The 13221-nt window shown below is 45.7% G+C and overlaps 1 protein-coding gene across 5 annotated transcripts in view; it reads right to left on the bottom strand.

Moving 5' to 3' along the window:
- LOC147030026 (receptor-type tyrosine-protein phosphatase beta-like) overlaps positions 1–13221 on the bottom strand; it is a 267673-nt gene that overhangs the window by 892 nt on the left and 253560 nt on the right. The window lies entirely within an intron of this gene.

The raw sequence follows: 13221 nt of genomic DNA, 5'->3' as shown, positions 1-13221 counted from the left end.
GCCAGTCTACCAATCGGCCATTTTTGATCAGATCGCAAAATAAAGTGAGGTGCACGCGTACGTCATTATGTACTGTGCTTGTGCCAAGTTCGAAAAAAATCAGACCATGCACATCTGAGAAATGGTTGTGGACACATTCGGCCATCTTGGATCTGATGTCAAAAAACGAATGATGTGTAAGCAAGCCATCATTCACTATCTGTGTGCCATGTTTGAACAAGATCGGCAAATACATGTCTGAGATATCGGACATGCATTTACTGATGTTGTTCAAACTCGGCACGTTTAATGTTGTTGTTCAAAGTTTAATGCAGAATGTAAGAGCACACGATGCCATTTTATTGCTGTGTGTATCCTTTTGGTTCACGAGTCAGTAAGTGACCACTATATTCGTTATGGGTGTGTGTCTGTCTGTCTGTCTGTCTGTCTGTCTGTCTGTTTGTGCCGAGCATAGCTCCGTGGGTTTTGATCCGATCCTGATAAAATTAGGGTGCGAGATTTATATCATGATCTAGTTATGTTTTCCTAAAAATGGGGGTGGTGCGCCCATTATGGGCAGAGCCACGCCCAAAAAACGTGTTTTTAGGGGGTAGCCGATTTCAAGTTACATCTTCTCCGAGGGGGTTTGTTGAATCTGGCAAAGGTTTCGGTATTTGGTTAGCCCAATGGCACCTGCATAGCCCCACGGAGCTCGATTTTTTCATTTTCGTCCCAAGGTCAAGGTCACAAGGTCACGAACTTAGAAAATGTCAAAAAAAAATCAATAAATTGGGCATCGAGCTCCTAGGGTTTTCAACTGTTTCGAATGAAAGTTGGTATGCAACTAGTGCTCTTCGAGTACTACAACTTTCATCATTTACGTTTTTCCCGATTCCCGTCAGTTTGCCCGTGGCGTCCCCTCGAAGGTCAAAAAATTAAAAAGACGAACCGTGTTCATTGCTCATGAACCATCGCCGTCTCCAGACTTGTTTCGTGTTAAAATTACCATGAACTGTGGTCTGACAAACGTTGTTCATGCTGCTTCACTCATAAATTTCTCATTATTCATCAAGAAGGAATAAAAATAATTATCCTTCGTTCTCATTTCTGACTCCTCTCACTACACAGTTTAATATTTGCACAAGTAATGAAACAAATGATGAAATAAGAAGTGATCAGGTTGGTTCGAATTTGTGAGAGAAAACACACAGTTTATCCGAATTGTGTGGTGATAGAAATATGACAATCTAAAACTACAAGGGCACTCACTGGAGTGCATACCTCCACCCTGTAATGCCTGACCGCGAGACATTATCTGGCCCATTACATTTTTGAGATATCATGCTAAATATCGTTTTTGAGCCCGATCTCTCAATGGTGAAGAATCACTTTAAAAATTCTAGTAGTCGGATCCGGATTCAGATCTTCACCAAAATCGAATCAATTTGCCGTGGTCAAACACCAAACCTTTCCACCAAGTTTCATCCGAATCCGTCCTCAACTTTTTGAGATATGCTGCACACAGACAAACAGACAGAGAGGGGTGAAAACATAACCTCTACCTTTGGTGGTGGAGGTAATAAACGTGCTCATAGTCAACGAGATGAATAAATGCACAGCATTGAAATGTATTATTTAAATCGCAGATCTGAACTGTACCACACATGAACCAGCATTTTCATTCGTTTTTGTATGCAGTCTAACATGTTGTACACCGAGATAAATGTGATTATGAACAACGTATGCCAGACCACAGTTATATGTGAGTACCAGGATGCTTATAGTGCTGCTGGAGCACAGAACCAAATTAAGGTGACGTTTAGGTGTAGTGAATGTCAGGTGATTTCACTTGTCACTGTGCACATATTGGCTGGGTGTTGGTACCACCCTCACCAGCCATTGCACTTCTGCAAAGGGCTTCTGCGACTGTGTCTGAATCGATCTGTAAAATTTCTCAACTGGATTCCTGTGAATGGCAAATCCTCTCTTCCGGATTTGGTTATGACCAACTTCCCTGCCAATGTCTCATGCTCTTCCTCTGTTCCATTTGGTTCACCTGATCATGTGCTTGTGAAGGTCAACATCTCTCCAGCTACTCTCTGAGAACAGCCTCAGCCCCGGTGAGTCTGTTAGTTCACCCAGGCAAACTGGCAGGGACTGCAAGCAGCCATCACACTTCAGGGCTGGTTTCCTATATCTACCGCCCCAGATATTAACTCAGCCTGGGAATTCTTCCAAAGAAACCTGCTCTCCCTTATACATAGATTCATCCCATCTCGTCTTCAGCCACCACACCCATCTTCCCACCCTTGATACAATGAATCCTGTTGTGAGGCAGTTGCCATGAAGCAACCTGCACTCTCCCACTGAAAGGCAAATCTGACCGAAGGCAACCTCAGATCATTCCACAAATCCAGCAACAAGTGTGCGATGTTAAGTGTGTCTCTGGAGGATGCTCTCACTCCAGCATTTTCCTCTCTTCAAATAGCAACACAGTCAACTGCTTGTGAGAAGGCCGAATGCCTCAATTTTGTGTTTGCTTCCAAATCTTGTCCCAACCCCACAATTTCCTGTCGTACCCAACTGCTCCTGGACTCTGCTTCTTTTGCACTTGAGAAGGTGGAGAAGTTTCTGGAAACCCTTGACATTGATTCTGCAACTGGACCTGATGGCATCAGCTCACCTGTGTTAGAAACCTGCTCTGTTGCTCTTGCACTTCCTCCCTCTGCCTTTTTTATCCTTTCGTTTGCCTTCAGTCATCTTACATCTGCTTGGAAATCAGACATCACTGCATTAAATAAAAATGTGCAAAAACGGATCCCCTTAACAACGGAACAATTACGTGACTTCCAATCCTCAGCAAGGTCATGGAATCCATCATCTCAGTTGACATAAAATCATTCCTTTTCTCCAATGACCTCATGTCAGATCATGAATATGGATTCAGACCAGGTCACTCCACCTTAGACATTCTGCTTCTACTCTCCCAACAATGGATGGAGGCCCTAAATGGCAGAAATAAGATCAGAACTGTCCATGAAGTCAAATCTCGAGTTTTCAATACAGATGCAGTCTGGTAGTCAGGCGAATATGTGGCTCTCAACAGAATCCTTTGATATCTTCTCCTTGTCAAGGCTGGAGTACCCCGAGGCAGTTTTCTAGGCCCCATCCTACTCCTAATCTTCATAAACAATCTCTCTGGCTCTCTGGAAAAACCTCTATCTCTTTGCTGATGATGCCATCCTCTGCTGTGAAATTCCTCATCTTTCTGATAAACAGGCAGCAGCCTCTTCCTTCTCTGCAGACCTTGTCAAAAATCACAAAGCATTTGGAATTGATTTTTTAATCCTGAGAAATTTCCACACACTCACTTTCTCTCTCTCCAAAATGACCGTATGGTAAACCCTTTCCCATCTACTTTCTTAGGGCCCTGTCACACCTTGACGTTTTAGCCAGCGTATGGCAAGGTATCAAAATGTATGTAAAACACTGGCGTACGCTGAACGATTGATGTTTTTTTTTTTTTTCCATTTTTGTACGTATTCATAATGAGATGGACGTATGCATAACGTATAAGTAATGTACACAGAACGTTTCAATAACATATAGATAACTGATACCAACGAATGCTGAGCGTGTTGGCGGCGTTCACAACCTATGCCCAACGATAGTCTAACTTATGCATAGCGCGCGGCAGCGTATCGCCGGCGATCACGTGGTGTAGCCTATTAAAAGGCTGCGGCTCGACGATTCAAATCGTAACCGCACTAGACATCGAAGTGTGAAGCCGCTGTCACACCTTGACGATTTAGCCAGCGTATGCCAACGTATGAAAAATTTGTCTAAAACACTGGCAACACGTCGAATACGCTATGGGTAAGTTTTGTATACGCTAATATAACGCTGAAGCACGCTGGCATACATCGTAGTACGCCGAGAAATTTTCAGCATGTTGAAAATTTTTCGACATATGCCAGCGGATGACACACGTTCCACATACGCTGGGCATAAGTTGTAGGCACGTTATGCGATCGTTGACACACAGAGGCACGTTACTTGTAAGTTACTCATAAGTCGAAACACGTCAAGGTAATGTTTAGCATACCCGAAACTTATTTCTAACCTATGAGTAACGTGCTTTCAACCTATGTGTAACGTATCTCCAACGCACATTGACGTATTTGATCGACGTCTTCCGGACGACCACAGAACTTACTGAACGTGTTTCTAACTTACAGCTACCGTATAATGACGTATTGGCAGCATTTAGGGGAATTGGTATATAAAAATGGGCTTCACAGGAGGAACCCGTCAGTGTTCCAGACTCCATGTTTTTTTTTTTGTTTGTTTTTTTTAAAGTTTTTATACGCAGAACTATTGATGTTTTTTTTTTCCATTTTTTGGCGTATTCATAGTGAGTTGGACAAATGCATAACGTATTAGTAACGTACACAGAACGTTTCGATAACTTCTAGATAACTTATACCAACAAATGCTTAGCGTGTTGTCGGCGTTCACAACGTATGCCCAACGAAAGCCTAACGTATGCATAGCGTGCGGCAAAGTATCATCGACGATCATGTGGCGTAGGCTATTCATAGGCTGCCGCTCAACGATTTAGATAGCTGCCGCTCGAATATTTAAAATGGACGCTGGCGCTCGACATCGAAGTGTCAACATCATCGCCATGCCGAGGAAAACTTCAAAGAATGCTACCAAGAAGTCTCCTGGCCGTGGCCGTGGACATGGACGCAAGGAGGATCCATCATCACCAAAACCCTCCCCACCACGCTCACCCTCTGACGGAGAGGATGCTCTAGCTCCAACGCCTCTCGGGCATCGTCGGGGGCATCGATAGCTGCGTGCGTGGCCTCCGCCTCCTCTCAGCCAACCCTTGCAAAGAAGAGGGCCAAGAAGACACAGTTTGGTCTTGATTTCCAAGAGGAGCAGCTCATGTGTGATTTCCTTCACGAGAACGCCAGCATCTGGGACATCAAGAAGACGGACTACCGGAGGGTGGACAAGAAGGCAAAGCTCTGCGAGGATCAAGCCAAGGCCATGGCGAAGTCTGTCGAGCACCTGCAAGGGTGGTTCAAGTCCCTGTGAGACACCCACACCCGTCTCGACAAGAACAAGAGCGGTGACGGCGCCCCCGAAATGTCAGAGACGGAGCAGTGGGTGAAGGCAAACTTCGGCTTCCTCAAGACTGTGGTCCGCCATCATGCTGAGCCCGTCAATCGTGTAAGTATAAACACATTAATATCAACACTAATATTTATTTATCTGAATTTTACTCTACTACAGATCTCTAAGCAAATTATTTATTGATTACTACAAATCATTGAATTTGCCTCTTAATTTACTAATCAATTGTCATAATTGCAGGTCAAGGAAACCATTGCAGCACACAGCAGGGACCCTGAGGCTGCCGAGGCTGCCTGTGCAGAGCTCATGGTTGGTGACGACAGAACGCCCTCCCATCCCCTATTCATCCGCACAGGACAAGGGGAAGCGTGGCCACGATGATGACCAGTTGCAGCAGTCACTCCACAAGAGGGTGCACGAGTCTGGGGAGTTTCTCAAAGTTCTCGCGCAGCCTCAGCCCATCACAGCCACCGTAGCCTTCGCAAACTACATGCGTGACAGCCTGCTCAGTATGTCCAAGCGAAAGTTCCAGATGGCAAGGTCACGCTTCACCCCAATCCTCAGTGAGGTCTTAGATTACGAGTGATGAGGGAGAACCTCCCATAATCGATGTTATGAATGATGATATGCTTGGTGGTCACATTTGAGCAATAGTTGAATATTTAATCAATAGTCAATAGTTGTGTATTAAGCAGCTGTCAGGATTCAAACCTTGCTTTAAAATGTTGCTTTAAATGTTCCATGTTGCCCTAACTGTTTCTTTGGCACTCTTCCTGTTTTCTGCAGCTGCATGTCCTTGGAGGGAACTGTTCCTATTCTTTTTCCTATTCTTAGTCATCACTAGAGTTTTGCCTTTGCTATCAACATGTGTCAGTGTAGGAGGCTTGGAAAGTCATTAGTTTGCAAGATAAACTGTTGGGTTGCATATCTGAGAATTGACCGATTCAACTTCCCCGAGGGCCCCTAGGGAGGGGGGAAAGAAGCCCACTGCCACATTTATTTCTTTATCGCTTTGCACACACTTTTAGTCCACACCCAGTTCTGCTTTTGTGTGATTATGTATATGATGGTTTTGAAGCATAATCTCAGTGTGGTTCGGAGGCGCCTGACTGAAGGGTCGTTGAGCCACATTCCGCATGCATGTGGTCTTCGGAAATAAAACGTGTAATTCGAGGATCCTCATCTGACTCTGTCATCTTACTCGGCCGGGTGGAGAGTCATAACATTTGGTGACGAGGATGGGATTCGACTGATGCTGGCAGTGTGGACGGTGGGACTCCGCTTGGTGTACAGCGATCGCAAGGGTTCAGCGAAAAGGTACATGACGATCGCACGTAGGGCACCTAAAATAGGGAGCCCCAGTTAGACGAGCGCTGTACCCTCGGTTAGCAATGCCCCGCCGGACGCAGCTCCAGGATCTGCTCGAATCAAGAACTGTAACGGTAAAAACATATGAGGTGATTAGAATGCGGTTTGTCTGAAGAGCACAAAGGGGGGGGGCGGGGGCTGTTAGGCAGTGTTGTTGGAACCCGGAAGGGTAGAGGATAAAGGTTATCCATGTGAAATAAGGATGGAACAGGTTGGAATCCTGTACCATATAGAGGGAAAATTGGAGACCTCCATTGGGATTTGAGGCTTAAGGCGGTTGTTTGAAAGGGATTTCGGTCCCGAAGTAAAAGGAGAAGCGATTTACAGCTATCAGGCGGTTGATAAGATAATAACAGAAGATGGGGAATAAATCTTCAAAGAACGAGAAGATACCAAAAGGAACAACATTGAAAGTTATCAGTGAAAAATATGGAATCGATAACGTAAAGGGAATACAGGACTGGGTGAAGTGGACCGCGGGGAGAAAAGATCCCTTTCCGCTGACTGGATCTTTATATCCAAAGATACTGAACACAGTGAGTAATGCGCTGACAGAGGGCAAAGCAGGAGGCCCGAAACAAAGTGGACAACACTGGAAAGCGTTGGCCGCGTGGCTAATGGAGTCGCAAGTCGAGACAGAGCATAGGCGACTCGGACTAGAAGGGACTGTGAACCAACGAAAAATGCAAGACGAAGAACGACAAGGGAAACTAAAGCAAGCGGTAGACCAGCTAACGGAAGTTAAGACACAGGGAGAGGACAAACAGCTCTTCGTATTTACAGGATTCAAACTCTTCGTATATCAATAGCCGAGCCGTTTGTACCCCGGATATTGCTACCATGGCTAGTCTTCACTGCACATGCGCAGGGCCATATGGGAATAAAAGGAGTGACGGAAATTATTCGTCAAACCTGGAATGCCCCAGGCGTAACGACAGCAGCGACAGAGGTGATTAGCAATTTTGCGACCTGTGGTAGACACAATAGGAAGTACGCCGCCAAGAAACGGGGAGCACACCCACCCCCGTCTGGACCGTTTCAACACCTACAGATGGATTTTGTAAAAATGCCGGCATCCAAACACCACCAATATGTGTTGGTAATCATGGATATGTTCTCTAAGTGGGTAGAGGCCTTTGCCACTACCAACCAGGAAGCTGATACAGTGGCCAAACTGCTTTTACAGGAAGTAATTCCGCGATTTGGGATTCCAACACCACTATCCTCGGACCAAGGAGGGTCTTTCATGGCAAAAGTGATGGTGAAGGTAGTCGAAGGCTTGGGTATTAACCAGAAACTACACTGTCCGTACCACCCTCAGTCAGCAGGGGCAGTAGAAAGGGAGAACCAAACTCTAAAGCAGACGCTTTGCAAACTCTGCGAGGGCCAGTCAATGCCCTGGCCAGACGTACTGCCGATAGCGCTCATGAAAATGCGAGCAACAAATAATGCCACAAGGGGGCTCTCGCCCCACGAAATAACAACGGGACGCCATATGCAGTTACCGGCCTCGGCTCCGCCAGATATGGGAGATTGGGATTTGTCATGCATGACCGACCGAATGATGAATTATTGCAGGACACTCACTGCTACCATAAGAACCTTTCACTCGCAGGTACAAGAAGCATTGCAGATACCTGCTGGAGACCCGTTACATGATTTCCAACCCGCTGAACGAGTTGGGTGAAAGAATTCCTGCAGAAAAACGTCCTGCAACCCAAGTGGACCGGACCTTACACTGTACTTTTGACCACGCCCTCCGCCGTCAAAGTGAGAGGTAAGAGTGCATGGAAACACCACTCACACTGTAAGCGAGCGCCCAAGGAGGCAACCCCAGCAGAGGTTCCGACAGTGTCCGATTCAGTATTTTACCGAGATAGTGAAGACGACGACGAGGTGGAAGACGTGATATCTCTTAAGGGACCCCCTCCACCGCCACCAAACCAAGACGGAGCCGGCCCGGCAAGACAGGGTGAGATAGTGCCCAGAGGCCCACTGCAGGCAGAGCCGGACGCCCTGCCAGACCCGGGACCGGAAGACATAGACAACGGAGATCCTGGAATACTAGCGCTAGAGCCAGACGCCCCGCCAGACGCGGAACCGGAACCTGAGCTGGACACCCTGCCGAACGTGGAACAGGCACGTATAGGCGACAGAAACCTTGAAATACCGGAGACAACGACAGAACCTTTGACAACACAACATGCAACTCCTGGTGCTGACACTGCTCCTTTGCGGGGGCGGCCTGTCACGAGACAACAAACTGACAGCCTCAGGCCCCGGGAACCATACACGCCTCCCACACCTCGACCACGAAAGGGGAAACGGGAGTGAATTGGCAGCACCTTCGCAGCGACACAGGAGAGAAGTGATTGGTGGAAAAACGACAGCAAGTCCATATGCAAAATTTGGGACAACCCATAACAAAGAGTTAGATACGGTAAGAGTCTTTTCAGCTAACCCCAGCAAACCTTTTTCATCAACGATTCCACGCCCAATAGACGGAAAAAAGGTACTGATCCAACCTCAACAACTCATAGAAATACCCTGCATCCTGGCGAATGGGTCTAGTGACTTAGTAGAATGACACAAGGGCCTTAAGGGCATCATATGGTACTGCCTGATAGAGGCACAGGAAGAAATCGAGGTGGCTTGGCAAGTAAAGAAGCAGCAACCCAGACTAAAAGGGTTCAGCACAAAACAAGGATACGAATGGGGCCAGTACGCGAGTCTGATAACAAGAATACCGGAAGTATCGGATGACACCCCATTGAAATACGCTTGCCTCATTCTTTGGAGTAACTACACAGAACGGAGGGATAGGATGTACTTCAGGGTACGCAGAAAGGGGCCGCCAAGAAGACCCCCGAATACCCTTGTAGCCCTAACCGCAGAGATAGCAAACATTGAGAACCGGAGTGAGTGCTGGGTGTGCCTTAAACCCCCATCTGGCCTCATGACCGGACTTCCTCTTTTTGTGCTCCCATTAACCTTCTTCAATCATAGAACCGGACCAGTGGAAGGACTCCAAGCTACAACCGCAGCCCATGGTTACACACAACGGGTCTATGCAGAGAAAAATCCGAGTATCAATGTACTGGTGGTGCCATCTCCCCTATGGGTGGAAAACACCAGGGGAGCGATCTGTTTTACAGGACAGGGAGCAAACAGCATGGGGAAGTCAGAGTGCGAGATTCAACTCCCCCTCCCGAAATCGGCTGACCAGGAAGTCATTGCTGTTAACCCTGACACCCAGGTCGAGGAGCAAGTAACATTCACAATAAAAGCAGCCTTACATCACGGCAACGAGATGATACCGCCAAAAGGCATTCACTTGGTCTGCGGAGACAAAGCTTACCCATACTTACCAAAAGGGTGGGAAGGGAGTTGTTATTTAGCTACAGTATTTCGGACAGCAGGATTAAAACCACTTTTCACCACACCACCTCACAACCACGGTACCGACGCAGCACGTCAGGAACGATGGACCCAGACGGATGGGTCGGTGTATCAACGCGCTTAGGGGTGATCAAAGGCACCTGGTGGGAGAAGGCTATTGGCCTTTTCATGCCACATGCCGGTACTACTATTAATAGCATTAGGATAGATCAGCTTTCGCAAGTTTTGGAATATTTAGGTAATGTAACCATGGCTTACTATACGGAATTAACAGATAAGTTAGTATCAATGCGCGCTATGGTAATGCAGAATAGAGTAGCTTTAGACATGCTTCTGGCGGAACAAGGAGGGGTATGTGGGATGATTGAAGGAGAATGTTGCGTCTGGATTCCAGACCCCAAGGACATAACTAATCGTGCGGTGGCCCGAATTAAAAAGGTGGTAGAAGTTCTCACTATTAATCGAGTGGAACGTGAGGAAGGTTATGCTTGGTGGCAATCGATCTTCCAGGGTTGGGGAGGTTGGTTGTTGCACCTCATAGGGTCAGCACTGCTAATCATCGTAGTGGTAATTTTGGAGTGTTTCTAATTAAACTTCTTCTTACCATTTGTCCAAAGAAATGCTGCGCAGCATCACCCCTCACCCAGGCTATTATAATAATTAACAGCGAACTCTCTGATGAGGACGACTCGGCCAGTAATGGGGAGGGGGACGACCAGGGCCTTCAGGGGGGACCCCAGTTAGATGTCATACACGTGGACCTAGGCCAGGGTCTACAACCATTCCTCTTTGTTAAAACAGATAACTAACCCAGGAGAGAGTGCGTGTTGTTTTGCCTTCTAGTGCAAGATGCGACTCCTGCGCTGGACGTGCTTACACCCGTGCCTTGAGTGCTACTTTTGCTACTTGCTTACGTAGAATTGCCTAAACGATAGTATTATAGATGGTGCTTATATAAAATATTATCGCATGTTAATATGGTGTGGACTTAGCATAAAATTTGTACACTACAGCTTAATGGGAGACAAGTGGCAGTAGGCAGGACAAAAGGTGGAAGACAAAAGGTAAAAGGAGCTAACCTGAACCACCGGCAGTTGGGGACTTCTCATTTGGAGAATGTTGATGGCTATCCACGGCATTCGCAAATCCCGTTTGGCAGGCGCGGGGGCCTAGGGGTAGCTGCTACAGGAACCAAATAGGGGTCCACTCGGTTGGTGAGTATCAGGTATGGCTGGGATTGGTCAAATATGACCAAGGAGGGACTGTTATGAATGATGATATGCTAGGTGGTCACATTTGAGCCATAGTTGAATATTTAATCAATAGTCAATAGTTGTGTATTAAGCAGCTGTCAGGATTCAAACCTTGCTTTAAAATGCTGCTTTAAATGTTCCATGTTGCCCTTACTGTTTCTTTGGCACTCTTCCTGTTTTCTGCAGCTGCATGTACTTGGAGGGAACTGTTCCTTCATTGTATGCTGCCCACACATTCCTATTCTTAGTCATCACTAGAGCTTCGCCTTTGCTATCAACATGTGTCAGTGTAGGAGGTTTGACCAGTGTTATGTTCCATTATTTTTCAGAGCACTGAATAAAAGCTGAGCAAACTCTTGATGTTTGTTGATGTTATTTTTTAAACATTTAATTCATAAACAATAATTAACAATAACAAGCCGGTAGTCGACATGGCTGCTCGCTCCACATGGAAAGCTGGCCGACGCAACTCGCCGATATTCATGTTCATGCTTATTAATCAATTTAGGACAATAAATATGATTATCACAGCCCTCTAAGTTTGCACCCAGAAACCCACCTTGCGAAATTTCAAGCATGTTTCCAAGGAGACTCTAACAAATGGCAGCCCTGGTCATCCCATTTATCTATTCGCTAAAGATTTTATTTTTAGCAGTGTCTCGCGTAGCGAACGCTGCTCTACAAAGAGAGCTCGTCATTGTTGTTGTTGTTCTTCTTGTGAAGACAAAACCTTTATATTCGGACTCGGCTCTTTTATATACACGATCTGGATCTCATTAAATACTAAACACATGAACACATCCTCGCATTGAGGGTGTCTTTTGAGAGCGTCTATCATGAACTTTTAAATATATTCGGACATTTGCTTTAAAGTTTCGAAAAGTTCACGTTACTATTTAAAGATTATTCCATGTAATGTATTGTAATTTCGTAAATACATTATTTATTTCGTAAACACACTATATTTCATAAATATGTAAATACACTATGACGGGTCTCGCTATCGGCTTAATCAAGGCACGTGACGAAATATTGGAAGTTGTTTTTTTTGTTTGTTTTTTTTAGATGACAAAACCTTTACAACGCTGCTCTTGGACACATTTGTCCTTGTTTTATATGATGCTGTAAGACATTCTGCTTGGGAGATTGTTTTTGGGGGTCGGGGGAAGGTTGTCAAAACAAATAAACAAACAAATATATTGTTACGAATTTGGTAATTCGATTCCACACAACATTAAGGTTCCTTTAGTAAGTTATGTCGATAAGTGCTTGTTCCCTCGATAGCTCACCTTCCATTGTTTAATGGGCAGAAATCGATTAGATGCGTTGTGATTTAATTTAATAGTTAGTGAGCGATCCCAACACAATGGAGACGCCCCTCCCCCTCTTCTGCAAAGAGGAAGAAGAGCCCTCTTCTTTCTTTCTTTTCTTTTTTTTTTGGGGGGGGGGTCGCTGCTACAAAAGGTTGAGAACCACTGCGCTAAACATTACCTCGACCTATTTCGACTTATGAGTAACTTACAAGTAACGTGTGTCGACGTGTCAACGATCGCGTAACGTGCCTACAACACGTTCCTCATAGGTTAGAAATATGTTTCGGGTACGCTAAACATTACCTCGACGTGTTTCGACTTATGAGTAACTTACAAGTAACGTGTGTCGACGTGTCAATGATCGTGTAACGTGCCTACAACTTATGCCAGCGTATGCGGAATGTGTGAGTCATACGCTGGCATACGTCAAAAAATTTCAAGCATGTTAAAATTTGTCAACGAGCTCGGCATACTACGACGTATGCCAGCGAGCTCTTAACGTATACAAAACTTACCCATCACGTATTCGACGTGTGCCAGCGTTTTAGACAAATGTTTCATACGTCGGCATACGCTGGCTAAATCGTCAAGGTGTGATAGGGCCTTTAACAACCCCCTTGAAGAAGTTCAGTTGTTCAAACTCTTTGATCTCACTCTCAGCCACAATCTTTCTTGGGCAAACCACATTTTAAAGTTGGCCTCCAAAGCCAGTTGTCGACTTGGCATCCTCCATCATGCAAAGTTCTTCCTTGGCACACCTGAAC

Source organism: Eptatretus burgeri, chromosome 3 (assembly GCF_056783735.1).
Source record: "Eptatretus burgeri isolate ZD-2024b chromosome 3, Ebu_testis_v1, whole genome shotgun sequence".
In the NCBI taxonomy this organism is placed as follows: domain Eukaryota; kingdom Metazoa; phylum Chordata; class Myxini; order Myxiniformes; family Myxinidae; genus Eptatretus; species Eptatretus burgeri.
Note: the sequence above shows the minus strand (reverse complement) of the source record. Positions and strands in the feature narration are given on the sequence as shown.